A 16,453-nucleotide genomic window follows, 5' to 3' on the forward strand; every position below is an offset into this window, starting at 1 on the left:
CTGGGCCCGTGAGCCACGGCCACTGAGCCTGTGCGTCCGGACCCTGTGCTCCGCAATGGGAGAGGCCACAACAGTGAGAGAGGTCCGCGTACCACAAAAAAAACCAAAAAAAATCCCAACTTTACATAGTGGAATCACATAGTATGTACTCTTTGACTCGGGTTTCTTTTCCTTAACATCATATTTATGAGGTTTGTGCATGACTTTCCTGGCGATCGTCCATTTATTTTCACTGCTCTCCAGTATTCCTTTGTGTGATGATACTACAACTTATTCTGTTATTGATTTAAGTTATTACCAGCTTTGGGCTATTAAAAATAGTGCTATTGGGCTTCCCTGGTGGCACAGTGGTTGAGAGTCCGCCTGCCAATGCAGGGGACACAGGTTCGTGCCCCAGCCTGGGAGGATCCCACATGCCGCGGAGCGGCTGGGCCCGTGAGCCATGGCCGCTGGGCCTGCGTGTCCGGAGCCTGTGCTCCTCAACGGGAGAGGCCACAGAAGTGAGAGGCCTGCGTACTGCAAAAAAAATAAAAAATAAAAAAATAAAAATAAAAATAAAAATAGTGCTATTATGAACATCTATATACAGATCTGTTGGTAAAAATATATAAAAACTTCTGTTCGGCATATACATAGGAATGGAATTGAATATATGCATATGTTCAGCTTCTGATTATACTGCCAAGCTATTTTCCTTCCAAAATGACTGTGGAAATAATAATTCCCACCAGGAATGTATGAAAGTCCTGGTTGTTCCACATCTTTGCCAACATTTGATACTGGTTACCTCTTTCCTTTCAGCCATTCAGGTGGGATATAGTGACTTTTCTCCCTTTCTCATGATAAAAATATATTTTCAAATATATAATACGGTGACCTACAGAAAACGGTAGTTTTGTTTGTAATGTCCTTAATAGGCAAAATTTAAAGTTGGTTTCCAAATTAATTTTGAAATTTCACACATCTCTGAAATCTTTAAAGTCTTGTTTATACATTTTTAAGGATTTTTCATTGCAAGGGAGCTCATATTTTTAAACATCTCCTACCATCCTGTGCCGGTACCTTTTGCTTTATAACAAACTACCCCAAAGCTTTGTGGCTTAAAACAACAGTCATTTTCTTATATTTTATAGATTCTTCTACATGAGAAATCTGGGTAGGACTCAGCGGGGTAAATCTTCTCCTCCTCGTGGTATCAAGCGAGGCTGGCCTGGAGAGTCAAAAGGAGCTTCTTCCACGTATCTGGTGCCTTGAGGGAAACGGCTGGTACGTGGGCCTCAGCTGGGACTGTCAACGGGAATGCCTACATGTGGCCTCTCCAGCATGATGGTCTCAGGTAGTCAGATGGCTTCCCTCAGATCCAGTGACACAAGATAACCAAGTGGAAGCTGCTTCTGACTGAGCCTCAGAAGTCACCCAGCATAACTTCTACCACATTCTGTGGTTACAAGCAAGTCATAAGGCCAGGCCAGATTTGAAGGGAGAGGAACGAGACTCCACCTCTTGACAGGGAAATGGTAAGATCACGATGTCAAAGAACATGGCGGGTGGCAATATCATCGTGGCCCTCTTTGGAAAATACAGTTTGCCACTTCCCAACCCTACCCCCCATCCTAACTAAGTAAACTGGCCCGGATGTGCCCGAGGAGCGCTGAGGTCATGCTGGTGGCCCCCTTAGTCCCCACTCTTAAACGCTTTTCCCTTTTCCCCATTTTTGCTTTATGTTTTTACTCCCCTCTCTTCCTCTCTGCTATCAGTTAGCTAAACTCACAGGGACTCCCACTGAACCTTTCTTAGTCCCTTCCTCCCCATCTCTCCCCACATACCTTCAGGCTCTTTGTCCTCTGAGTGACAGATTACTGGAACACCTAGAACCATATCAGGTCAGGCCCAGAAGGATCTTGACTAATCCCACATGCACTTTACAGATGAGGAAGTTGAGGCCTAGAGAGGAAGGGGATTTTCCCAAGGTCTTACTTCAAGTAAGTAGCAGACTTCTGGCTAGCGCAGCACAAAATACAGCCTACAGTGGGTCTTAAAGAATGTCAACACTTGCTTTCCACTTCGGACTTCCTGAAACTAAAGCCACTCGTTTCTGTTTCACGTTCATTGCCTCACCGTCACAATGTCCTTTTGGCCTCTTGGTTCAGGAGCGAAATCAATGCTGGCAGGTTTTTGTGCCCAGAGAGGCCTGTCCCAGCCCTGGCCTGGGTCTTGGCCTTCAGAGATGGATGGATGGGGGGAGGGGGGAACACAGATACGGCAAGTTGGGATCCATATAACCAGCCCCCCTCCAACCACCTCCTTGTACTCCAGACACAAGTAGCTTCTTTTGATCCCAAAGTCCAAGAATTCCCTGAATTCAAGAATCAACTAGCAGCCAGTTTTGAAATTTTCTGGGCATCCAGGATTTAACTTAGGCTGGTGATGACTGAAGTCAGGCTGAGGATAAATTGGAGGTGATGTAAAACAAGAAGACACAACTCTTTTTTTTTTTTTTTTTTTTTTTTTTTTTTTTTTTTGCAGTACACGGGCCTCTCACTGCTGTGGCCTCTCCCGTTGCGGAGCACAGGCTCCGGACGCACAGGTCCAGCGGCCATGGCTAACAGGGCCCAGCCGCTCTGCGGCATGTGGGATCCTCCCGGACCAGGGCACAAACCCGTGTCCCCTGCATCGGCAGGCGGACTCTCAACCACTGCGCCACCAGGGAAGCCCCGAAGACACAACTCTTAAGGCCAGGTCCAAGAGACAACAACTCTGTTACATTACAGTCTATTTCCTCCGTTCACTTCAAGCAAGCGGACTATGGGGCCCAGAGTAGGGAGCCCAGGCTGGGCTATGAGACATCCCATAACATCAGCAGCCGGAGGTTTTTTTTTTTTTTTTTTGGCCGTGCCTCGAGGCATGTGCGATCCTAGTTCCCCAGCCAGGGACTGAACCCTTGCCCCCTGCAGTGGAAGCACGGAGTCCCAACCACTGGACCACCAGGGAATTCCCAGCGGCTTGATCTTGAGGGAAGAGCATGGGCTGGAGAAAAAGCAGGCGGCTGGCACGTTGCTCTGGGATCTGAGTAGTAATGATGTGGAGAACAGCCTGTTAAGAAGCCTCTCAGAACTCTTTGTAATCCGCCAGCCCAGTGCTTTCGGGCAGAGAGCAGTTCTGCAAGTCGGTGATAAGCTGAGAGTGGGACACAGGTGTGCTGTCAGGGAAGTCACCTTAGGCCAACGGTGAGAGTCCCCAAGGCTGTCTAAGTGCCCAGGACAGAGGGAGAAGTGGCACCTGTGAAGGGCTGTGTTGAGAAGAAGGGATTGAAGTAATTCTTTTCAACTAGTACAGCCTGTAACCTCCTTTAGGGGAGTGGCCATGTCTTACAGTTTCTGAGTCCCCAGGTGCAGCACACATATTAGAGGCTCTATAAATGTTTGTTATAAAGACCTACAGTCACGAGTCCATCCGTCATTCTCCTGCATCCAGGCACAACGGTGACCTTCCACAGTCCCTGCTCCCCTCATTCCAGCAGCCCTCTGCCAGCTCTAAGTGATGGGAGGCCCAGGACATGGAGAGAGACCATTCATAATGTTCAGTCCCTTCTTGCCCACGATGCCAGGCCCTCCCTAGGGGCCCTCTATTGGGAGTGGTAGAAACAAGTCACCAAGGGTCCCATACCTTTCTTTCTTGCTGGGGTCCCTTTCTCCAGCCAAACGAACACAGGAGCCATTTCTTTTCCTTCATACTCCCCTGCTGGAGGGAGGGGGAAATAACAAGGAACCATCATCAGCTAACAGTGTTATTTCCTAGCCTGTGGTTGGCCAGACCCCACGACTGGCCCTTGTCCACACGGTCTGGTGCTGTGGCTGCATCAGCTTGGGTAGAAATTGTATGAGCAGCTGCCACACTGGGCACGGGGCCAAGAAATTAGCAGCCCACCCCGTGTTTCTCTCCAAGTTCTGCAATCGTTTTCACTGCATCTTATTTGGGGCTGCCGCATATGATAATGTTTGTATCGATTGAGCCCTTCCTCTCACACAGCTGCTGTTCTAAGACTTCTATAGGGATTATTGTGTTTAGTTCTTTCTCCACAGCTCTATGAAGTAGTCAGTGTTATTCCCATTTTACAGATGAAGAAGCTGAGGCACAGATGTGTTCACATACCTTACCCAAGATCCCCAGTGGTGGAGCCAGGATTAAACCCCAAGGGGTCTGACACCCAAGTCCACACTACTGACCGTACCACGGGCTGACTCCACGGAGTGCACGGTCTTAGAAGGTATCAGACCCTGCACTATGGAGAGTGGCCAGCCTACAGCCAGCAGTCAGTAAACTCCGTGGCTTAGAGACAGGTGTGTTACCTAGGACAGTGGGCACTGCATCAGGTGCCAGCCTCCCCGGGCTGTGAGGGCCGCTCCACCTCCCTCTGCTCCTATGCCAGGCAGCGCCCTTCACTCAGGTTCAAGAGTGTCGCGGCCACCGGGGAAATGAGCGGTATTGGCGGACGGGGTAGCTTGCTCCTCCTTCTGGGAAAACAACCCAGAGTCCTGTCCTGCTGTCACCTGTCTCATCTGGAACCACCTTAAAATCTGTCATCTGCACTTTCAGGCTGGGACACCTCAGAGACCCAAGGGATGACTTTCCAGACCCCAGCGAGAAAACCCAGTCTAACACGCGCCTGCCGAGAGAGGATGCAAATGGCTCCTGGGAAACTCGCCTGGCCACACGCTCTCTCGGACCGTGAGCTCGCTAGCTAACAAATGTCCACCGTGTGCCCTCCTAACTGGCCATGTAGTGCTCGCCACCAACTTGCCTCTACTTACCCACCCACTCTTGCTCCTTCTCCCCTCTTCCCTTTGTCCCCGCCCCACGGGCTGTCTCCGTCTCCACTGGAATGGCACTCCGTCTCACTGGGACCTTCCACATCTGCTCCCACCCCTGCCCCCAGCTTCCCTCCCTTCTGACGTTTACTCAGATCTGAGGATGCCTCCTCCCACCAGCCCACGCTGAGGACCTGCAGGCCAAGGGGACGACGGAACCTCCTGCCAACAAGTCAGGGCTGCCGCTCTCTCTGGGGATGACGCTGCCTCCCTCATCACCTCCCTGGGGCACAAAAGCTGAGTCCTTTTGTGTTAATTCCTGGGGTTGCTTGCTTTTGGCGGCATGCTAATTTATGCAAACTGAAGGCAAATGAGTATAGAAAGCTATGTGACCCTGGATTTACTGGAGATCAGCAGCTCCCCTGACGGGAAGACTTAGGGAAATTCTGGAATCTACTTCCGAAGAGAAATTTAAAAATAGAGTGGCCTCCAGTTGGAGTTTGGGGAGCGATGTGGCTGGAAGTCATTCGGAGAAAAGAAGCACAGTCTGGCTTCCCTGTCATTAGTAAGTGACCCAGCAAAAGTCAGAGGAAGAGAAAGCATCTGGCTGCCAAGCCCTCCCCCCTTCTCCTCTCCTGGCTCTGAGCTCTGGTTACGCCCCATGCCCTGCCAAAACCTCCCAACGGGGTACACAGTGGAGGGCAGAGCACCCAGGGCATTACTGCATCTCTGAAACAAGGCATTATTTATGTCCCACTCCCCATGACAACGCTCTGCTATTCTCCCCTCTTCTTGCATCTCCTACATCCACCCCCTTCTACTTGTCCTCACTGGGTCTGGCTGGTCAAGTACACAGAATGTTCTGCAACCTGGCCAGAGTGGTTAGGCAGCAGTCTGGATGTTCCAATAAAGAAGACCTCAGAGGATAGCTCTGGGGTAGGTCAACTCAGGCACGAAGCCTTAGGCGTCTCATTTGCAGGAGGACCATTCCAAGAAAGGACAGGAGAGAAGAAGGTGGCCACAGAAGAAACAGCTTCCGTTCTTCTGCCCCTAGGCTGGGAGGTGCTGACTAACTCCAAAAGGCACAAACTGACCTTTGCTTAAAGATTTCAAGAGAAGAAAATACTTTTTCCAAAATCTTTCCAACAGACTACCAAGCGTCATCAGAATGTTTTTACTTGTATTAACATAATTGCTTGGTGCTGCCATGGACGTCATTGTCTTCTGGTTCTTTCCTTCAGGTAACTAGAGTACAGATGCTTCTGGGTTTTGTTTGTTTGTTTGTTTTTTATTTTTTGCAGTACGTGGGCCTCTCACTGTTGTGGCCTCTCCCGTTGTGGAGCACAGGTTTCGGACGCGCAGGCTCAGCGGCCATGGCCCACGGGCCCAGCCGCTCCGCGGCATGTGGGATCTTCCCGGACCGGTGTACGAACCCACGTCCCCAGCATCGGCAGCCGGACTCTCAACCACTGCGCCACCAGGGAAGCCCGTTTCTCGTTTTTAAGGTAATACACCGGCAAACCCTTAACACATGTCATGAAAACACCTGAAGACAAACTCCCCCAAGATTCAGGGACCGCCTCACTGCTTCGCTTAAAGGAGATGATCCAAACTGAACCCTCCACTTCAGGGGACAGGAGCTGTGTTCTCATCTGTGTTCCCCTAGCTTGGTGGAAAGTTTATTGAAGGCCAAAACTTTCAACTAGTCAGTATTTGGGGCTACTCAGAGGAAAGAAAACATGCTCTTCCATGTATGTAAAAGGCAAGGGCACACTGTGTATCAAGCATGTAATATATCTCTTTTAAGTCTTATAACTAGCCCAATAGATGTGTATCATTCCCATCGTACAGATGAGGAAACTAAGGCTAAGAGTTAAAGGCATTTGCCCAAGGTCACAGAGCTGATGAATGGTTCTGGCAGAACCTTCTACTGCTCATTACTATCCACTTTCTCCTTTTCTTTCTAGGCACGTCTTAAACTATATTTCCTGGTCCTCTTGCTATTAGGCTGACCGCATCACTGAATTCTGCCAGTGAAATAGGGACAGAAGTGATTTTGCCACTTCCGGTCCTAGTCCATAAAAACCTTGGTACATCATGCCCTTTCCCATCGCTATCTGGATGACCCAGGGTACCAGGAAGCCAAAAAGATGGGAGGAGCTTGCTCCCTGAGTGACTACATGGAACAGAGCACCCTTCACCTTGTCCTCTGCTCCCTGCACTGGACTGTGACTTGGATGAGGTAAACCTTCACCATGTAAATCCACTAAGAGTTTAGTTTGGGGCTTCCCTGGTGACGCAGTGGTTAAGAATCCGGCTGCCAATGCAGGAGACACGGGTTCGAGCCCTGGTCCGGGAAGATCTCACATGCCGCGGAGCAACTAAGGCCGTGCACCACAACTACTGAGCCTGTGCTCTAGAGCCCGCCTGCCACAACTACTGAAGCCTGCACGCCTAAAGCCCATGCTCCACAACAAGAGAAGCCACCACAATGAGAAGCCCACGCACTGCAACCAAGAGTAGTCCCTGCTCACCACAACTAGAAAGAGCTTGTGCACAGCCATGAAGACACGGTGCAGCCAAAAATAAACAAATAAAATAAATTAATTAAAAAAAAAAAAGAGTCGTTTGTCCTGACCGCATGGTGAAGGCAAGAACTGGCACCAAATCCATCAGACTCTAAAGACCATCCTCTCTCATTGAGACGTATTGACACAAATACAGCAGAAATATAAAAGCCCATCTATAAAATATTATCTAATCCCACAGTTCACCTCTCTCCCACCATGCCTCTCCCACAAACAAGAATTAGATTCCTCAAGATTTTAGAGGAAATTGGGTAAACAAAAACATAAAATCAAGCAAGCAATCGACAAATATTTGTTGACTGCACACTACCTGCCAAGCATAGACAAATCTGCTTTTGTTGTCACCCTGAGGTCATGAACTCTGCCCTTTGCTGTCCCGGATGGGAGGGGAGCAGAGGATAAGGTGGGAGGCAAGCCTATGCCTGTTCTTTTCAGCAATGAGATTCTCCTTGGTTCTCCCAGTGTGTTAATGGGCTACCTGGGGAGTGTCTGATTTTATGTTTGAGAAGAAGAATAGACTTTCAATCTGAAAAACAATTTTTTAAATTTAAAATACATTGGGACCTCCCTGACGGTCCAGTGGTTAAGACTCCACACTTCCACTGCAGAGGGCGTGGGTTGGATCCCTGGTCAGGGAACTAAGATCCCACATGCGTGAACACAATAAAAACACTGAGCATTAAAAAATGCAATGTAACTATATATTCAAAGGAGAGTTTTTAATTCTTTTAAAAATAAAATAAAATACATTATATTCCTGAAGTTTCACATTTTACAGATGGGCAGACTGAGACTCAGAGAAGCTTAGAAACAGCCCCAGGCCACAGTGACAGAAGTTAAACTTGAACTCCGCTTCGTCTGATTCCAAAGTCCTTGCTCATTGCACCATGGCAGTGTTTTCTTAAACTGGGCTGCTCTTCAGAATCACCAGGGGAATAGTTAAAACACAGATTCCTGGGCTTGGCGCCAGACTCCCAAATCACTGACCTGGGGCAGGCCTCAGCAATCTCTCTTCGCACACACCCCAGGCCTGACTGAAGACCAGCCAAGTTTGGGATCCACTTCTCTGCACCTCGAGGTGGGAAAGCTAAGAGGGTACATGGATGCCAAGGGAGCAGAGGGGAAGAGAACACAAGGGGGCCTTCTATGGGTTTGTCCAGGGCCGGCCCTGCTCACAGCTGGGATCCTGGCCATGAGACCCAGAGGACAATTAACGAAAGCAAGAAAAGGCCTTTTGACTCAGCTGTTTCCCTTACATCTCTGCTCAGGTGCGAAGAGGGTATCATGCCTGTGGAATTCTGCTGCATCCACAGGCATCTCCAGACCTATTTTTTAAATTCGCCAGGAATGAAGAGAGAAAAGTCTGCCAAGGTTCAGAATTTGCTAGTCATGTTCCTGACTCAGTAAAACTGCCTTGATTTTAGTGTTCATTGCTTCCAAGCCTGTGCTCTCTGAGACGTGGCTGGGATGAAACTGACTGCCACACTATCTTGGAAGCCAATTCATGAAGAATGGAGACAAAACCGGCAGGAGGGTACCGTTTAGCCCTGAGGAACTGAATGGTTACTTGAAGAAACATTTTAGCATATCTGTATATATCAATAGGCACTACAGAAGCTCTGCTGGGGAACAGTAATAACAGCTGCCCTTAACTGAGAGCTTAGTTTGTACAGGTTCACAGTCTCTTATCCATAGGTTGACCCTATAAATGTATCATCCAAACTGAGCAATTGTGAAAGTGAAAGTTGGGAGAGCTATTAATAATGTCACCAGGACAAGGGCAAACCAGAATATCCCAAGCAAACTGGGATGTATGATCACTCTATCCAAACCCCTGAGCCAAATGGGTTTCAAATTCAGACTTTTAAAAGATTTTACAGGAAATACTGTACTTGCGTGTGTATCTCACACACACATACAAATACCCTAGAGGGATCCAGGGCAGCACCTCATGATCAAACGTTATATTTCTGCAGCAAATATACGAATATTCACAAGAGGGATAAACACACACTTCGGGTCAAGTTTTGCCATCTAATGATTTCTGAAAAATACTTGTTTTCAGAAAAATTGTCTTTCAAATTGTGGCAAGGGTTTGTGGACCTGTACTGAGAGCTTTAAGTACTTTCCATAGTGTGGCAGAGATGCTAGCTGTCCCACTGTAAAGGTCCTCTCCTTCTTTGATAGTAGCTAAGTGTGCCCATGGCCGTCTGGAATAAAGACTACATTGCCCAGTGTTCCTTGAAGCCAGGTGTGGTCACGCAACTGAGCTGTGGCCAATGAGATTTGTACGTGGAAAGATGTGATCAGGACAACCCACAAGTACAGATACCCATGTACCTGTCGTTGACAGAGGGCATCCATTCTGATTAATTGAAATCCATGTTGTAAATACTTGGAAAATGACTTCTGGTGTGCAAAAACTTCTGGGAAGTCTCTTTAGAGAGATGGGTATGCTCTTCTCCCCCTCCTTCCTCCTTCCTCCTGGCTGGAGTGTGGACACGATGGTTGCACCTTGAGCATCCACATCACTTTTGACCACGAAGCTGAGGGCCACAGCTTCTGAGGAACCAGAAAGCTAGTAGGATCTTGGCTCTGGACAACTCCCTGGATGGCCTACCTCTGGACATTCGATGTGAGAAAATAAAACCTTTTTGATTTACGGCACAATTCATTTGTACTTTCTGTCACTCACAAAGGAACCTGTATTCTAGGATTTGCTCTTGGCCAGCCTCAAACTCTCAGATGGTGATGTTTATTTCTCTCTCATTCAAAGGCCTGCAAGTGGGCTGCGGTGGCTCTGCTTCAGACCGCGGGTCATGTTCACATCTGCCCCACGCGTCTCTGAATTCTGGGACTAGTGGACACTAAGGACGTGCTCTGTGTGTCAGGGTGAAGCTCAACCACACGAGCACATTTACAGCTTCTGCTAATGTTATGCTCCATTCCTTTGGCCAAAACAAGTCACAGGACAGACCAACATCAAGGGGAGGGGACGAGGATACAGTGAACACCTGCAGGCGATCATCTACAGAACGGATACACGTGTGACCCCGTCCTACTGCCGCACATGCACCAGGGGCTTCCAGGCATCACCCCTAGCATCGCGGCAAGCCAGCCGCTCCTCCTGATCACTTCCCATAATTCCTGGTATGCTGCCCTCCCCGCCCCTAACCCCCAGAGGGCACTACCAAGGGGAGGGCCACAGGACAAGATGTCCTTCTGTTTGGTGTCCGCTCTCTGTGCTCTCCTCAAGACCACACACCAGGCTACGCCAGCACACCTGACCGAGAGGTTACGTGGGGGGGCCCTCCTACCTCACATCTGTGTCTGTCTCCCAGGGGCCTCCTTCTTCCGAACCTCCTCCGACAGTTTCCACCCTGTGTTGTGCCCAGCCCCTGCCCCACAACCAGAGAGCGAGGACTTCTGGAAACGTCCTCATTAGAGTAAGGAAGTGCATTTCCCACAAACCTCTCCTCCGGCCTTACTGTGCAACCCCAGGTCCCACCCCCACCAAACAGGAACTGTTGGAGGAGAGGTTTAAGTAAATTCGCCTCAGGCACACCCGAAAGCCTGAAAGAAAATACCCAGAGAAGCTGGGAGGAGGGGGTGGATGCTGGGTGTGTTGTCCACTCAGCCAGTAGGGAGCTGGGTTTGAGGGAAGAACAGATGGGCAGATTTTGCCATTAACTGGCGGTGTGACCGCCGGCAACCCCTTTTCCAGGCTTCCATGTCTTTCTTTGTTAAAAGAGGGACTTGGCCTTCCCTGGTGGCGCAGTGGTTGAGAGTCCACCTGCCGATTCAGGGGACGCGGGTTCGGGCCCCGGTCCAGGAAGATCCCACATGCCGCGGAGCGGCTGGGCCCGTGAGCCATGGCCGCTGAGCCTGCGCATCCGGAGCCTGTGCTCCGCAACGGGAGAGGCCACAACAGTGAGAGCCAGAGGGTGGGTGTCTGGAAGGATACATACGGTGAGGCCCAGGGAGCTCCAGGGAGCTGGGCTAGCATGAGGCTGAAGTTCATGTCCTTTGGCCCTTTTCAAATTGTAACGCCCACCAAGCTCAGCCCTTACCTGCCTCTGGGACCCATTCAGGGCCATGGTCTAAGGTCACAAAAACTGTCCCCAGCAGGGGGATCCATCGGCACTGACTACAGTATGATGACACCCTGGGTGTGTAGCAACTCTGGCCTCAGCGCTCACCACTTCCTGCCTTAAGGTCCAGCAACTCTAAACTACCTTTAGTTCCCAACACACACCTGGTGCCTTTTGGCCTCCAGGCTCTTATTTGTGCAGTCCCCTCTCCCTGGGAGACCACGGTCTCTTGATCTCCAGTCCCCCACCCCACCTTTCCCGGCCAATGCCTCCTCATCCTTTGCAATTCAGCTTCATCCCCACCCAGGTTCAGTGCTTCTCCACACTGCTCCCGTAATGCTTCAGCATTGCACTCACTACTATCTGCTTGTGTAACTGTCCTGCCCTACTAGACTCTGAGCTTCGTGAGAGCAGAGACCATGTCTTATCCATTTTCTTTCATGCCCTTTATCTTTCATAGCACCTGACACATGACAAATGAGCAAGCTCTGACTGATGAATGAATGAACGAGTGAATGAACGAGTGAACGAACGAACTGGGAAAGAAAAAAGCTGGAAGGAATGTCATACATGGATGGTAACGACTACCTTTAGCCTCCCACCCCTTCTATTTGCTACACACATCATATCTGTAGTCCGGGGAAATCACGCTGAGTAAACACCAGAGGTGGCCTTTAAGCCAGGTAAAAGAGATCACCAAGGAAAGAAGCACTGTGTCTGATTGGAGGGAAATAAACGCCTTGCCTTAACGATGGTAGGGGAGAGAGTGAGTTTGGGGTGCGAGGTCTAGGAGGGGCAGGACAGTCAGGAAAGGAGTCTTTGAAGAAAGCAGGCCTTCATGGGGTCATTGAGAAGGTTGGATTTGGTGGGTAGATGGAAACTGAGCTGTCACACACAGCCATGGCTCCACCTGGGCAAGGAAGAGGCTCTGAGGAGGAAATCTGAGTGTGTGAGGGGTATGTGAGGGCAGAGAGACAACTTCAGCTGGGTTCCTGAGTCCCAGAGGAATCCAGGTGGCAGAAGGAGGGTGGGCTCCCCTTCCCCCCTCTCTCACTCCTCTTTGGCTGTGTAGGGTTGCCTCAGGCCTGGTGATTTGAGCACGGGGGTCAATCCCTCCCATGGAGCTCCTGGTAAGAGACTTTGTGATGGTCCCTCAGGACGCTACTCAGTGGGCCTGATAAGCGGCAGGCCGGGGGGCGGGGTTTAAAGAAGATGATTAAAATTGCATAGTGATTAGACTTGAATATTCTAGTCAGGAGTTTTATTGATAAGAGAATGTTTCTTTTTACATGATGTGCCAACCACCACTGTTGAGTTTCTCCGCCAAGGTTCAGTGTGCACCGCGAGGAAAGATATTAAACATCGGAAGCGTCTAAATTGTAGTGGATGTAGCCAAGGACATTTGACGTGCCCTAAGCTGACGATCCCCACCCCCGTGGGCCCCCAAGAAGAGGGAACCTCGTCTGTCCCTAAGTGTAAGCATGAATCGAACCCTGAAGCCTCCCGCAAAGAGGTCACTCAGCACCAATTAATATCCAGGCCATTACCTCAGCAGACTCCGTGGCTTCATCCTCTCCAGAAGAAGGAACAGCCGGCACAGGATTCTCAAGGCTGACTAGACTGGCTCCAGGAGCCAACTTCACCTCAACGAACATCGCAGGAGGCCGGCGCCGACTGGACGAACTGCGCACGCACACGGTTTGCGCCGTTGTGCGCAGGGGCGACTGTGCGCATGCGCGAGTCTGCGCATGCGCAGGTGCGAGTGTGCGCGACCGTGCGCACGCGCATCACTGGCTGTCCGCCCTCTTTTAATTTATTTATATATTATTATTATTTTTTCTTTTCTTTTTTTCTTTTTGCGGCACGCGGGCCTCTAACTGTTGTGGCCTTTCCCATTGCGGAGCACAGGCTCCGGACGCGCAGGCTCAGCGGCCATGGCTCACGGGCCCAGCCGCTCCGCGGCGTGCGGTATCTTCCCGGACCGGGGCACGAACCCGCGTCCCCTGCATCGGCAGGCGGACTCTCAACCACTGTGCCACGAGGGAAGCCCTTGTCCGCACTCTTGCCCCATCCTTTCCTCCATCCCAGACCCAGGTCCCTGCATTCAGGGCTGATGAAACAGGGCTGTGTAAACTCGTATTCAACTCATTTTAATTGAAGGTCCTACAGATGACCAGAAATTTTGCCTCAATTCAATAGAACTTGTAAAATGCAAGACCACCTGCCTCTCTCCTCCTAACCAACTCAACCCATCGCCAAGTCACTGGAGATGTAACCTGGGCCCCTCAGGAGCCTCTGCTCCTATCAATGTCTTACCTGGGCGGGGGGGGGGGCCGGGGGGGGCAGTGGCGGCAGCACGGGGCTGCAGAAAAGACCCAAGGGAGAAGCAGCTGCAGTTAAGGCCCTAAGATGAAACTCCTCCCCAGCCCAGCCTCCTCAGAGACGATGTTCCTTCTAATGTTTGTTTTAACCATATTCTAATTCCTTGAAGTTGCCAACGGCTAACCACACTGCCAACTTGGCTGACAAAAACAGATATTAGTGTTGTAAATAAATTGAACTTACCCAACAGTTAATAAGATTTGCAAAATGATATGGAGCATATAGTCATTACTTTGTTTCCTGGTAATTAATCATGGTGGAAATAAATAAGGCCAACCACTGCTTCCCAAGGACTGCATCTCCCAAGCCACAGGCTTCACAGAGGCTTTTCTAATTCCTGGATATTAGCTGTGCTGTCTGGCTTTGTGTTGTCTGTGCAGCTTCCAACTCCTCTTTCCTATTGGATGAGAATCTCCCATTGGATAAGGTCTTGGTAGGTGGCTACTTGGGAGACTAAACAGGCCAGGTGCTCCTCTCTGCACCCAGGTGTCCAGGTCATAGACCTGAACCCCAGCCTGATTCAATATGCTACTTCTGCCAAGACTTGTCTCGAACAAGTGACGCAAGGCACAGAGGCACTAGAATTCTTTCCCAGTGATGAGGGGTCTGTACCAGGCCATTCTGGCTGAAAAGCATTTATTTCAAAAGCTCCTGCTGTTTTCTGCCTATTTCCTCCAGGCCCCACCCTATATTTTCTTCCCAATAAATTCCCTTTTTGGCTACAACAGCCAGACACTGTTTCTTTCTCCTGAAAGAAACAGTGTAACCCACCAAACAGCTGCTTCAAACCTTTCTTGCTAACAGAATCCCAAGTTTTCAATTGTTCGTACATCCATCAGGCCCAGGTAGATGTATCATGATTGGTCCGTCCCATCCCTTTGTCCAGTGATTGGTTTAAGATTAGACCTGTGACCCAGTTCTGACCAGAGACCCAGAAGGAAGCTACTAGAGCTCTGAGAAAGCTTTTCCTCACTGATTTCACCCTTACCCCTTTTCTTCCTACTTGAGAAGCTGCTACATGAGAATGGAAGCTTGGAGCCACTGCAGCCATCTTGCCGCCATGAGGGAAGACCGCAGCAGCCGTGAAGAAGGCAGAGAGAGAAGGTGGAAGGGCCTGAGTCCTTGATGATCTCTCAGAGATTCCACACCAATCCTGGCATCACCTGTCTCTGACCTGCAGGTTTGCTGTGATTAATCAGCCCGGTCATTTAGTTCTTTATTCCAAGTGTTTTGTTATTTGCAGCTGAAACATCCTGATATACTGATTCATTAAATTTCACTGTTTTCCAAAATAACATATATTCTATATATAAATCTGTTCCTCTGGGGAACCTTGACTGAGTAGACCAGTGTATTGGTGGGTTGAGGGTAGCATCAAAAGATTCCTTTTATTTATTTTTTTTTTTGCCTAGGATAGTCTCTACAATCTGTTCTGTTGACAGAGCATACCCTGGGGAGCAAGAGGGTGGTGGGGACAGTGATGTCCCATCCGAGGGGAAGAGTTGGGAGAGGGAAAGGACAGGGAGGAGGGGGGTGGGGTGCATCAGGCCATAGTGTGGAGGACCTGAACCGTCAGGGTGAGGAGTGTGTAGTTACATTAGTAGTGGTCACTGGGGAGTCACCGGAGGTTCCTGAGGCAGAGAGTGACATAATCCAAAAGCTAAATCTGGTGGCTCTGTGGAGAGGGATTGAACAGGAGCGCTGATGTCAGGGGGCCCAGGGAAAACATAACGAAAGGCTGAACTTGGGCATGAGGAGATGGTAGAAAGTTCACACGAGGAAAAAACAGAATAGAATCCAGGTGACCAGACCACCGAGGACATGTAGGAGGAATGCTAACTCCAGTAAGGGAACTAGAAAGTGAGGCCAGGGAGCTGGTTTGTGGGCAAGCAATACTGAGTGTAAGGTACTCGTAGGTCGTCCAAGTAGAGATTTTATTGGAATCATTATTGACTGACACATATTGAGAACATACTCCCTTCTGGGTACCATGTTAAGCCCTTCAAACTCATGATCTCATTGAATCCTCACAGCATCCCATTGGGTAGATATTATTGCCCCCCTTTTTAAGATGAGGAAACTGAGACTCTGAGAAGTTAAGTACTTCCCAAGTTCCCACAGCTAGTAAGAGCCCAGGCTCGTTACTCCAAAGCTCCCAACCGCCTCTAGGCTCCGGCAATTGGACAAGCGGTTAGAAGCTAGTTTAAGGCCACAGAGAAGATGGGGGGGGGGTCTTAGGAATGTCCTGGGACCTCCAGGAAATTTGGAGGAGGAGAGGGAGAGAAGAACTAGTCTTTATCGAATACCCTTAGACAAGTCACTTCACTGTCACCATCCATCAGTTAGCCTTTACTCAGACCTCAGTTCAGCAGGATGTGAGTGGGGTTTGGAGTTGGTATTGATGTCCCACTACAGCTCACTAGCCACAGTGCCATTAGCTGAATATGAAAGAGATCCCTTGCTCCTTCCACTTTCCAACTCAAATTCCCAACTTCTTTTTCTTTTCTAATCAGTACTTCTTTTCTGGTTGTGAGTGGCAGGCAGAACTTTGAAACAAAATCTGGACAGCAGATGCAGAGGTGGA

At 49.6% G+C, this 16,453-nt stretch overlaps 1 long non-coding RNA gene across 2 annotated transcripts in view; it reads right to left on the bottom strand.

Annotated features, from left to right (window-relative positions):
- Positions 1-13,188, bottom strand: part of LOC136793621 (uncharacterized) — a 38,705-nt gene extending 25,517 nt beyond the window's left edge. For both annotated transcript variants that reach the window (XR_010839218.1, XR_010839211.1), the window contains exon 1: positions 13,035-13,188. This is a non-coding gene — a long non-coding RNA (uncharacterized lncRNA). The remainder of the gene's footprint in view (positions 1-13,034) is intronic.
- Positions 13,189-16,453: the final 3,265 nt, after the last annotated feature.

Source organism: Kogia breviceps, chromosome 1 (assembly GCF_026419965.1).
Source record: "Kogia breviceps isolate mKogBre1 chromosome 1, mKogBre1 haplotype 1, whole genome shotgun sequence".
Classification (NCBI taxonomy): domain Eukaryota; kingdom Metazoa; phylum Chordata; class Mammalia; order Artiodactyla; family Physeteridae; genus Kogia; species Kogia breviceps.